This window comes from Sceloporus undulatus, chromosome 3, assembly GCF_019175285.1.
Source record: "Sceloporus undulatus isolate JIND9_A2432 ecotype Alabama chromosome 3, SceUnd_v1.1, whole genome shotgun sequence".
NCBI classification, from domain to species: Eukaryota; Metazoa; Chordata; class Lepidosauria; order Squamata; family Phrynosomatidae; genus Sceloporus; species Sceloporus undulatus.
Window position 1 is genome coordinate 257579567 of NC_056524.1, and position 13063 is coordinate 257592629.

The 13063-nt window shown below is 41.1% G+C and overlaps 1 protein-coding gene and 1 long non-coding RNA gene across 11 annotated transcripts in view; one reads left to right on the forward strand and one right to left on the reverse strand.

Annotated features, from left to right (window-relative positions):
* LOC121925566 overlaps positions 1-5151 on the reverse strand; it is a 13938-nt gene extending 8787 nt beyond the window's left edge. For both annotated transcript variants that reach the window (XR_006102897.1, XR_006102898.1), the window contains exon 1: positions 5032-5151. This is a non-coding gene — a long non-coding RNA (uncharacterized LOC121925566). The remainder of the gene's footprint in view (positions 1-5031) is intronic.
* NLGN1 (neuroligin 1) overlaps positions 1-13063 on the forward strand; it is an 892554-nt gene that overhangs the window by 473144 nt on the left and 406347 nt on the right. The gene's annotated exons all lie outside the window — the stretch shown is intronic.

Genomic DNA, 13063 nt, shown 5'->3' on the forward strand with positions numbered 1-13063 from the left:
TGACCTAGGTGTAGCTACCCAAAAAAGTTTGATTCACCAGATAAACCTGTGAACCTCTTCTGTGGAACAGACAGAAAGCCTTCCCCCAAAGATTGTGACTCAGACAGGTTCATATGGTGATGTACATGGCTTTCAGATAGTTTGGACCTAAGATGTATGTTGTGGGCAAGTCTTGAATATATGTCAGAAGGTGACAAGTACAGGAGATTATGCTACTGTTATCTTCCTTTACATGACACAAATTGTGTCAAGGCCAAAGCAGTTGACCATTTTGTGCCAAGGGAAGGAAGTGAAGTGCCCACCAACTATCCTTCATGTTTGGGAGACATTTGCAGGAAATTCTTGTGTGCTGCGCTTGTAACTGAAACCACTCTACATGTTTAGGACTGTAAACATCCCATATCTTGCCTCACCACAGAAAGTCAATTATCTTCATCTTGCAGGTTGGTTTACATTGATCTGTTTCATCTACCTCTATGCTTATTTCTGACTTTTAGCTGCTGGATATGGTGAGAAGAGGCAAAACAATGGGCACATGAAAATGCACCTTTGTGACCGTTTTGTTCTGTTGAAATGCAAGCCTAGTGTGAGCTGTCTGTTTTAGTGATGGATAGTACAGTACATAGAGAAGTCTGATATCCTTGAACTCCTGGGCCTCTGAAGGAAAGCTTTGCATTAAGAGTTCAGATGATGTTATGACTTATTTTTGTGTGTGCATGTGTTTAAAATAGAAATGACTTGCAAAAGGGCATCAGCATTGAAATAGATGGGAACATTTTTGAGGTCAGCTCCTTAGAACCCTTTTAATAGTTCTGTCAATTTTTTGTTATACCTGCATAAAGTTTTAGAGAGAGAAAGGAACAGGATTCTTAACAATAACTCTTCCTCTCTCCCCCTCCCCCTCTCTGTCTTATTAAAAATGTGAATATACTGTGTTTTGAATTTAGAAGATTCTTATATAGAGAGTTGTCTCTGTGTGTGAATTGCAGATTCAAACTTGATGATCTGAATATGTTTACCTATAATTCCCATCTGCCCCACAGAGCATGGTAATTGGTTGTGGAATATGGGTTGTGTAATTCAAACCATCCAGAGGGCTATCAGGTCCTACCTGAAAGAGTTGTGCTTCTTTTCTTAGTTCTGGGTGTGTCCTGCTCTTTAGACTGCTCAGGGAGCAAAGTGAGTTTCAGAAGTGGGGTACTTCCTTCCCCATCTAGCCCCCGGACTTTCCTCTACTATGCTATGCAGTATCTCTCCAAAGAGGTTGGACTTCTCTCTCAGAACTCCCAGCTAACATGTGTAAGGAGATTATTGCATTAGCTTCGCTGCTGGGATAGACCCAGGATGTAACTTTCTTAAAGCAGATCTCATCATATTCACCCGTTGCCAGGCAGTATGCAGCCTGTTTGCAACCTGGGCCTCTCTTGCAGCTTTTCAAGAACAGGATTTAGGATTTTCCCATTCTTGAAAAGATGTGGGACAAGCCCAGAGAAGCCCAGATTGCATACAGCCTAGTAATGGGTGAATACAATAAGATCCACCTTAATAATAATAATAATAATAATAATAATAATAATAATAATAATAATTTATATTCTGCTTAATCTCAAAGAATCCAAGCAGATTACAGCAGTAAAACAAGATACAATTAAAAGAAAAAAGCATTAAAAGTTCCAAGATCCCCATCCCTCCTCCCCTCATAAAAACATAATAAATGCTAAAAAGAGATTAAACCAAAAAAGAGGTTAAAAACAATGGTGTACAGTAACAATTAAAATGAGATAAAATTTCAAGTGGAGACCACGTAGAGTAAAATGTAAAGATGGAGAATAATGAGAGGGAAGGTCAACAAGGATGTTCTAATCCGGAAAGGCCTGCCGGAAGAGATCCGTCTTAATAGCCTTCTTAAAGGTTTCCAAGGTGGTAATCTGATGGATCTGGCAGGTCATTCCAGAGTCTAGGAGCGGCTGCAGAAAAGGATTGCTGGGTCACTGCAGAAAGTCTAGTCCTCTTCGGTTGAAGCAGATTCTTCCCAGTGGAATGGCGAGTGCAGGGAGGCTGATAGGGGAGAAGGTGCTTTAAAGGGCTTTAAAGGTTAAACCCAACACTTTGTATCTTGCCTGGAAACTAATAGGCAGCCAGTGAAGGAATTTTAAAACAGGAGTGATATAGGGAGATCTAGGTGTGCCAGTAACCAGCCTGGCTGCCATATTCTGTACCAATTGAAGTTTCCGAACTTGACACAAAAGTAGCCCCATGTAGAGCACATTACAGAAGTCGAACTGAGAGGTTACCAGTACATGTACTAATGCTTCAAGGTCTTCCTGCTCCAGGAAGGGACACAGCTGGCGTATCAGCCGAAACTGATAGCAAGTGTTCCTGACCGTTGCATCCACCTGAGCCATCAGATGGAGAGACGAGTCTAGGAGCACCCCCAGACTTCAAACAGAGTCCTTCAAGGGAAGTGTGGCCCCGTCCAAAACTGGCTGGCATAACTCCATTCCTGGATTGGGAATCCCTATTACATTTACCTCCATTTTACCTGGATTCAACTTGAGTTTGTTTCCCTCATCCAGTCCATTACCGCATTAAGACAGGCATTCAGAGAAGAGATGCCATCCTTAGTGACTGCATCCGTCTGAGACATAGAGAAATATATTTGGGTGTCATCAGCGTACTGATAACACCCTGCCCCATGTCTCTGGATGATCTCACCTAGCAGCTTCATATAAATGTTGAACAGCGTTGGGGACAGAAACTATCAGCCTTGAGGGATGCCAGACCTGAGCTCCCTCTTGGCCAAATAACTGTCCCCAAGCGACACCATTTGGAATCTACATGAGAGGTAGGACCAGAACCACCGCAAAGCAGAGCCTCCAATTCCCAACTCTCTCAGGTGGTTCCAGAAGGATACTGTGGTCAATGGTATCGAAGGCCGCTGAGAAGTCTAAGAACACCAGCAGGGTCACACTTTCCCTGTCGGTGCCCAGACGGAGATCATCAACTAAGACGGCTCCATAGTCCGCCCTAAATCCAGTTTGAAATGGAACTAGAAAATCCATTTCTTCCAAGACTGCTTGGAGTTGAATGGTGATTGCCCTCTCAATTACCTTGCCTAAGAATGGTAACAATGAAACAGGCCTATAGTTGTTTCAGTCCAAGGGGTAAAGGGAAGGCTTCTTTAGAAGTGGTTTAACCCTGCCTCCTTAAGGCAGGGTGTGAGGTAGCCTTCCCTAAAGGAAGCATTAATTATGTTCTGTAATAATAACTTGATGGTGTCACCCCCCCTGGACAGCCAGCCCCTGGGCAAGGATCGAGAGAGCAAGTCGTCTTTTTCATACAACCAAGAAGGTGTATCCCGGCAGCAAAGATAATATAATAAGCTCCTATTAATCAGTATTTTTAGGAGGTGTAACATACATTCCAATATTTCACAGATGAAAGCTGGGACACATGTAGCCAAGCTGTCCCATGCCCAGGTCGGCATGTAGCCAAGGGATCTCAGAGTGTGGTCAAAAGCACATGGCCAGGCAAAGGAAGGTAGATAATATAGGAAAAATATAAGGTGTATATAAGAGATACTGGTAGAATGTTATAATGTATAAAGAGGAAGGAAGTCTTTTTAGAATGAATGTTGGAATGGTGATGGGAAGGGTGGAGGGATGAATGTTGTAGGATTTTTGTTGTTGTTGTTGTTGTTTATTTTTTTTCTTTTTCTTTGAAGTTAGAATTATTATATGTAGATATGTGTTTGTTTATTTGTTTTTGATCATACTTAATAAAAATATTTTAAAAAAAAAGCACATGGCTAGGCAACAAGAAACACATTTTTATTAACAAGGAAGAATGATTTTAGAGCAGATAATTAAACAGACGGTTTGTAATTAGAAAACATTGCTGTCAACACTAAGAGTCAACATAGGTTTTTCAAAAACAAATCATGCCACACCAATCTGATCTTTTTTTTTTTTGATAGAGTTACAGACTTAATATGTAGAGAGTTCTTGTAGCACCTTTGAGACTAACTAAAGATTTGACAGATGAAGGGAATGCTGTGGATATAACATATATTGATTTCAATAAGGTTTCTGACAAAGTTTCCCATGATATTCTTGCAAAGAAGCTAGTAAAATGTGGCCTAGACAGTGCTTCTGTTAGATGGTTTTGTAATTGGCTGACTGACTGAACCCAAAAGGTGCTCACCAATGGCTTCTCTTCATCCTGGAAAGAGGTGACTAGTGGTTTGCAACAGGGTTCTGAACTGGGCCCTGTGCCATTCAACATTTTTATGAGTGATTTAGATGAATGAATAGAGAGCATGCTGATTAAATTTGCAGATGATACCAAACTGGGAGAGGTTGCTAATTCCTCAGAGGACAGGATTAAAATTTAAAATGATCTTGATAGATTAGAGGGCTGGGCTAAAGCTAGCAAGCTGAATTTCAACATGGAGAAATGTAAGGTCCTAGACCTAGGCAGAAAAAAAATGTGCATATACTGTATAGGATGGGAGACACTTGGCTAGACAACAGTTCATGAGAACGGGATCGAGGAATCTTAATAGACCACAAGCCGAACATGAGTCAACAGTGTGATGTGACAGCCAAGAAAGCCAATATCATTCTTGGTTGCATCAACAGAAGTATAGTGTCTAGGGAGTTCATCAAATATAATTTTCATGCTGACCTGGGCATGGAACAGGATTGGGCTGGAACGGGTTAAAACTGATTGGTAAAATTTGCTCTTGTGCTGCCACCCAACCATCATCCATCCTTCAACAGTGCTCCGGCAGCCAATTTTGATACTATGGAAGCTTTCCATAGTACCAAAATCGGCTGCCAGAGTACTGCTGGAGGATGGGTGAAAGTCAAGCAGCAGCACAGCAACAATTTTGCCTGTGGTAAAATCAGTTTGAACCTGTTCCAGCCTGATCCTATCCCATGCCTGGGTCGGCATGAAAATTACATGCAATAAACTCCTAGATCAAGGGAACTGATAGTACCACTGTATTGTGCTTTGTTCAGGCCTTACCTGGAATACTGTGTCCAATTCTGGGCACCTCAATTCAAGAATGTTGTTGACAAGCTGTAGCATATCCAGAGTAGGGTGACCAAAATGGTGAAAGGTTTCCTATGAGGAATGGCTTAGGGAGCTGGGAATGTTTAGCATTATGAAAAGAAAGTTAAGAGGGAATATGATAGTCATATTTAAATTTTATTTATTTATTTATTTATTTATTTATTTATTTTTATCTTACCTTTCTCCCAAGTTGGGACCCAAGGATATACACACACGCACGCACACACACGCACACACTAAAACAACACATTAAAAACAATTAATATAATCCTATTAAAACAGTAAAACATTTTTTAAAATGCAACATACAAAATTTAAAACATACAAGGTTAAAAGTTTTAAAAGTAGTTGAGAAAGCGGGAAAGCAGAGATGGAACAACTGTGATTCTAGTGGTGATAGGCATTCTGGGAGCAGCATGAAATGGCTGACAAAATATCAGAAAGGAAAAAAAAACCCAACAGAATGGATTATAATAATAGAATTATAGCTTGGAATGTGCCATAGTTTCTGAATGATACACCACTGGCTTATAGATTTTGAGAGAGAATCTGAATCACTGATGTGCCAAAACTGGAGTTGGTGATACCAGTAGGCTGCAAATCTGATTACAATGTTGTTATTCTTACTGATATTAATGTATTTATACCTCACCTTTTCCAAGCTCTGGGACTCAAATTAGCTCACATAGTATATAACAGATAAAGGTATGTACCATACAAATGTGAAAACATAACTGAACTATCAATAGAATCAAAAGGAATTTTAAAACATTGACATACAAGTATATCCACTAAAAAGAGTAACAACAAATATAGCAATGCAGCACTTTATTAAATGTCCTTTTCCCTTGAGCAATCTATCTTTTAAGATTTTCAGAAACAAAGAAACAAACAAACAAAAAAGGTCTTTGCCTGCCACTGTGGAAACCGTACTAAGTGCACCAAATCCCCAATGACAAAGAATGATGGACCTTCCTTTCTAGTTATGCAAAATGGCGGTCACAATAACACAGTGTAGCCTTGCCTTTCTGGGTCTTGGAAGAGCCACAAATGTCTCTCCTTGTCCTGGAATGTGTCCAACATTGTATTAAGTAGGAATAACACACATGTTGTTATACAGTTGGTGTGCCCCTTACGCGGGCTTGTCTTCTGTGGACTTGAGCTCACACGGAAGGCAAGCCCCAATAAAAACAATGGGGCACACGTGTAAGGAGCTGGCCAATTGTACCAGTATTCACTTCACCTCTTGCCAGTTTGAAAGAAATAATTATAAGAAGGAAATATTTGTGTCATTTTTCTTTGTTTAGTGTTGCCATCCAACTCCCTTGGCATTGCCAAGAAGACGGATAGCTATTGCCCTTGACTGATCTATATCTGGCCTTCTTTTCCTGTATTACATTTCATTTGTGCAGCTTTTGGATGGATTTCTCCCTTCTAAAGACTGTAATGGGACTCCAAGGAAAAGAGTGTTTAGGAAGCCTTTAGTTTATCTCATCAGTAAATTGCTTTGGGGTTACCAGTGTGATTCATGTGGATGTTTTCCTTATTGCAAATGCTGGACCTAGTTCAAGGTTTCTTATCGGACATCTCTCTTGCCTTCAAACCAGTAAACATTTAGCCAAAGATACAACTATATCCACTGCCCCAAATGTGTAATGCTTTGATTGTGAACAGGTTTACTTGGAGGAATACCAGATGTGTCTTACAGCATGGGGTTTTTCCATGTACAATATTTATATTCCACTGTGTCTGGAAAAGGAATTGGTGGGTGGAGGGCACACACACTTCTGTAATCCTGTTCAAGTCTAACATTGCATAACCTCCAACATTTTTATAGATGAAAACTGGGACACATATGGACAAGCAATATCAGGGGGTGGTTATGATGGCAAAAGGTATTAATAAGGAAGAATACACAGGCTAGGAGAGGATGAAGTTATTTACTTTAGTTTCAGCCCTCTGGAAACAGCAAGCTTTTAACTCCTCCCCATCTCTCCCTCATGAAGAGTCGAGTCCAAGCTACTCTTGCATTTGGAACTGAGGCAGGGTACAGACCGCTGTTTTGCGGCGGTCCGCCGCCGCCGCCGGCTAGTCCGCGGGGGAGCCGGAGCCTCCACACGGCGCGGCTCCCCTGCGGACTGAAAAAGAAGCTCCAAAATGGAGCTTCTTTTCGAGTCGCGTTTGCGACGTAGCGAGGCGCCAGGGGCGCACTCGCTACGTCACAAAGGACGCGACACGTACGGACGCTCAGCGTCTGATACGCAAAGATGGCGCCGGCCATGTAGAAGGGCCGGCGCCATCTTGTACGGACGGAGTCCGTACTAGGCCCAGGGGCGTCTAAAAGAGACGCCCCTTTTTTAAAATGGGACGTCCTCCGGACGTCCCAAATGACAGTGCAGAAAGCCTCTGAGTTTGCAGCAATGGAAGTGAACTGAGGACAAATGGGAAACTGGGAGAAGGAGAGAGATACTGGGGCATTTTGAAAGCAGCTGAAAACATGAGATGACAAATGATTCATTGGGTCTGCCTTTGCCAAATTGGGAGAGTTGGGGAGCATCATTTATTTTCTTACTTTATTCATATGCTGCCTTTCTCCCAAGGCAGCTTCCATAACACTAGAAAGTTTTAAAAACCAATTTAAATACACCACATTAAAACACTATAAAACTGATTGAAATCATACAAAAGTTAAAAACAGGTCACAGAATCACAAAAAGTCAACATGGGTTTCAGAGAAAGAAGTCATGCCAGACAAATCTTATCTCGTTCTTTGATAAAGTTACCAGATTATTAGATGAAGGGAATGCTGTGACTATAATATATCTTGATTTCAGTAAGGCCTTTGACAAAGTTCCCTATGACATTCTTGCAAACAAGCTTGTAAAATGTGGGCTAGACAAGACAACTGTTACATGGATTTGTGGTTGGTTGACCGGACGAACCCAAAGGGTGCTCAACAATGGCTCCTTTTCATCCTTGAGAGAAGTGACCAGTGGGGTCCCACAGGCCTCTGTTCTGGGGCCAGTACGGTTCAACATCTTTATCAATGACTTGGATGACAGAATTGGGGGCATACTTATCAAATTTGCGAATGACACCAAATTAGGAGGAATAGCTAATACTCCAGAGGATAGGATCAAAATTCAAAATGATCTCAATAGACTAGAAAGCTGGGCCAAAGCTAACAAAATGAACTTCAACAGGGAGAAATTTAAGGTACTTCACTTAGGGTGGAAAAATGAAATGCACAGATATAGGATGGCGGACACCTGGCTTAAGGAGACAACATGTGAAAGGGATCTAGGAGTCCAAGTAGACCACAAATTGAACATGAGTCAACAGCGCGATGCGGCAGCTAACAAGGCCAATGCGATTTTAGGCTGCATCAATAGAAGTATAATGTCTAGACCAAGGGAAGTAATAGTGCCACTATATTCTGCTCTGGTCAGGCCCCACCTGGAATATTGTGTCCAGTTCTGGGCACCACAATTCAAAAAGGACATTGAGAAACTGGAGTGTGTCCAAAGGAGGGCAACTAAAATGGTGAAGGGTCTGGAAACCATGTCCTATGAGGAACGCCTTAGGGATCTAGGGATGTTTAGCCTGGAGAAAAGAAGGTTAACAGGTGATGTGATAGCCCTGTTTAAATATTTGAAGGGATGTCATATTGAGGAGGGAGCAAGCTTGTTTTCTGCTGCTCCAGAGACTAGGACCTGGAGCAATGGATGCAAGCTGCAGGAAAAGAGATTCCACCTCAACATTCGGAGGAACCTCCTGACAGTTAAGGGCTGTTCGACAGTGGAACACACTCCCTCAGAGTGTAGTGGAGTCTCCTTCCTTAGATGTCTTCAAACAGAGGCTGGGTGGCCATCTGTCGGGGATGCTTTGATTGTGATTTCCTGCATGGCAGAATGGGGTTGGACTGAATGGCGCTTGCGGTCTCTTCCAACTCTATGATTCTATGATTCTATGATTCTAGGTAAAGCGTACATCTAGTTTAAGAACCTTCCCTGCTCAAACATTAAAATCTTGCTGAAACAAAAATGATTTTGCTTGCCAGTGAAAAGAAAGTGTATGTATGTGGAAGTAGCTTAGCTTCCATGGAAGGGAGTTCTGGAGTGTGGGAGCAGCCACCAAGAAGGCTTTATCTCATGTTCTCACCAAGTGAGCCTGCAATGGTGGTGGGACTGAGAGAAAGCCTCCCCCATAGATCATAGTGTTTTGTCAGGTTCATATGGGGAGATACAGCATTGCAAATAATTTGGACCTAAACCATGTAGGGGATTATAGGACATAACCAGCACCTTTAATTGTGCCCAGAAATTAATGAGTAGCCAGTGACTCTGTTTCACAAAGAGGGTTATATGTTCCCTATAACTGGCATCAGACAGCATTCTGGCTGCTGCGTTTTGAACACATTGATGTTTCTGAACAGTTTCCAAAGTATGAGGTTGGACAGGGATGAGCAAGAATTTAATTTCATTTGATGAGAACATATTATTATTATTATTATTATTATTATTAACCTTTATTTATAAAGTGCTGTAAATTTACACATATGCAAATGAACACTCCCAAATAAAAAAGAAAGTAGTGAAAAGAACTTAAGTATATGTAAAGGCTTCTTGCTTCCCAATAGTGTGAGCAAGCAGATCTTCTGATTAACCTCAGTGGTTCACTTCCACAAGCAAAGCAAGTGGGATTAATTTCTTTCTTTTATTAATTATGATTTTTATTTCACATGTAATCAAATACAGTACATGCATATAGACATATAATACATATAACAAACATATAATACACATAAGACATATAACTAACTTTACCAACATTAAACTATCCAGTCAGCTCACTTTCATACTAACACTACAAACCTGACAACAAAAAAATATCTTTCTTGAGTATCTAAAAGACAGAAAACACAAAACTTACAAAAATTTCTTCCAAGCAAGTGAGAGTAATTTCTGATGTGCACAAGACAAGGATCTGGCCAAAGCATGTGCTGAACTTTGCTCTGGGTAAAAAAAGAGTGAAAGAACCTCCTTGGCATATTTTGGTTCAGTGAGATAGTGACCCAGTGGGCAAGTTTGTTCAGTTCAAAATGTGGCTCTTTCTAGGAATCAGATGTTAGCAAGGGTGATGTTGGAACTGGTAATTTGCATAATGTATTCTGGGAATTCTTTGAATAATTATATAATGTGAATGATATTTTCTGCAATTTTTGGTGTCCTGTTCACCAGGGATGGAGACACTTACACTAGTTTTATTTGGTTGTTGCTTCAGAGGCTGAAATATATTAATGCTCAACAAGAAAAGGAAAATAGCCAGGAAAGGAATTACTCTCATTTTCTGATTTTTCTGAAATGCCTCCAGACACTTTTCTGAGACTTTTTGTGCTTGATGAAATGAACAAACCGCTTTGAGGAATCTTCATTTTCTGTACAGCTGCTCAGGAGGCCTTGAGTGCTAGCTGGCTAATAAGCCCTGAATGAGAACTGCAGTCCTGAGGAGCACTTTATTTGGCTTTAATCTCACCACCGGATGGCATGTGTTTATGTAGGAGCTTTTGACTGAAGCTTAGGTTATTTATTCTGTTTTATTTTATTAATGTTTCTCTTGGAATAAAACAAAGCAAAAAAAAAAGCAAGAGCCAAACATTTATGTTCAGTGTAGGTAGCCTTCTTGTTGGTGCAATGCTCAGATCACCTGAAGATCAAAGCCTTTGTGATGGGGGGCATCATTGGTACATCAGCCTTCTTAGGATATTTTGAAGGAGGTTTGAGGAACTGTTTTCCCCCAAAAAATTCCAAAATAAATATACCTCAGGCAATGTTCGTATGAAGATTCATTAATTCATCTCATTTACACTGCATCTTTCTCCCAAGAAAGACTCAAAGTGGCTTACCATGGGCAAGGGACTCAAAGGGTCCAGCCACAAAGGATTCCAGTTATGCCACAGGTAACTTGTCATACGCGGTGTTACTCTTGCTTTGGTAAGGTTTGGAAACAATGCCCTACGAGGAGCCACTTAGGGAGCTGGGTATGTTTAGCCTGGAGAACAGAAGGTTAAGAGGTCACATGATAGCTCTGTTTAAATATTTGAAGGGATGTCACATTGAGGATGGAACAAGATTGTTTTCTGCTGCTCCAGAGAACAGGACCAGGAGCAATGGATTCAAGCTACAGGAAAAGAGATTCCACCTCAATTTTAGTAAGAACTTCCTTACAGTAAGAACTATTTGGCAGTGGAATATGCTGCCTCAGAATGTGGTGGGATCTTCTTCTTTGGAGGTTTTTTAATTGAAGTTCGATGGCCATCTTTTGGGAGTGCTTTGATTGGTGTTCCTGCATGGCAGAGGGTTGGCCAGGATGGACCTTGTGGTCTGTTCCAACTCTACAATTCTATGACTCTATCAAAGCCACTTCCCAGAGGCTTCTATGGGAAAAGACCTGCCATATGACTAGAAACAGGACAGGGGCTTGGTGATCTTGAAAATGGCTTCTTATGTTTCCTAGCAGTAACAGAACAAACATATGTTCTATCCATCCTGTGTTCATTACTAGCTCCTCTCTTTAAAAAGATACAAATGTCATAGCCCCTTAATTTTCAAAGGTTTGCTCCCAATTCAGTTTGTTAGTATTCTGTCACTGCCACCACCATGACTTGGGTACTTTTCAAGTAACAGCTTTTATCTCTATCCATAGCACTACCTTACAGTTTCCTGTTTTATAGTTCATGCTATAATCAAGTAAAACTTAGGAAAATGTTTAATGGTTAGCACGTGAGTGACTGGCACATCCATTATCTTTTATGACACATTAAAGGTGCTGTCAAGAGTTGGCATTTTATTTAGTCTCTCTCTACAGTACCACCCTGAGTTCTCCTCCCCTCCCTCTGCTTTCAGCAGAAATGATAAATGATTGGAATACTGTATGTTATTGCCTAATTAAAGGTACATTAAAGTGGAAGTAAAGATGGGAAATTAATAGCAAAACACATCAATATGCAGGACTAATCAAATCTGTCTTATTTGAGCTTCTTGTACACCAACATACAGCAATAACAGTTTATAGCTCTATCAGGGACTCCCTTCACAATGACATTTGGACAGCTTTTTCTTGATTATTTGCACACTAGCCTAACAATACAACATGTTTGACTTGATCACTATTTCACTTGGCACAATAATTTATGTGGATACTGGAATACCAGAGTCATTCAGATAGTACATTCACAGAATTGTCCTCATAAGGAATGTCAGGTGGACCTGTTTGTCCATACTCATAGGGTTGTTGCACGTTCCTCAAATGTAATTAGATATTAGGATGTACACATGCATATTGCCAAACTGATGTTGTCAGCCATAGTCTTACCCAACCAGAGATGCCCTCCAGAGGTTTTGTATTTCAGCTTCCATCACTCCCAGCCAGAATTGTTAATAGCCAGTAATTCTAGAAGCTATAATCTAAAAACATTTGGTGGGTACTGAATGGAGAGGGCAGATATTGTAAAAACAAACCATAAAATGAATGACCATTTCTGGCATTCCCTACACAGTTCAACAGTAGTCTATTGACTATCACAGGTAAGCAGGGTGGCATCAAATAGTCCCACCAAATGATGCATACCTCAGTTTGCACCAGTGGCAGAAAACAAAGGTGAAAGGAGGAAAGTGGGAGAAGGAGAGAGGAATTGAACAATATGCACAGGACAGGATGTTCCAGGGACAGGCTCAAGTATCCTGGCCCCAGAGCTGCCCTGATCTTCCCTCATTACCTGACCCCCCATCCCTGCAATAGGGCCACAACGTGCCGAATGCATACACAACCATTGTGAATCTCTTGTTTTTGCGGTCAGAACAAGGCACCCACAAAAATCACATGCTGAGGGCCTCATTCTAACTCCATAGTGAGCAACCTGCACCAGGAAGCTCAGCAGGATGCCCGTGCAGGAAGACAGCTGCCCCATTGCACGAAAGGAGGA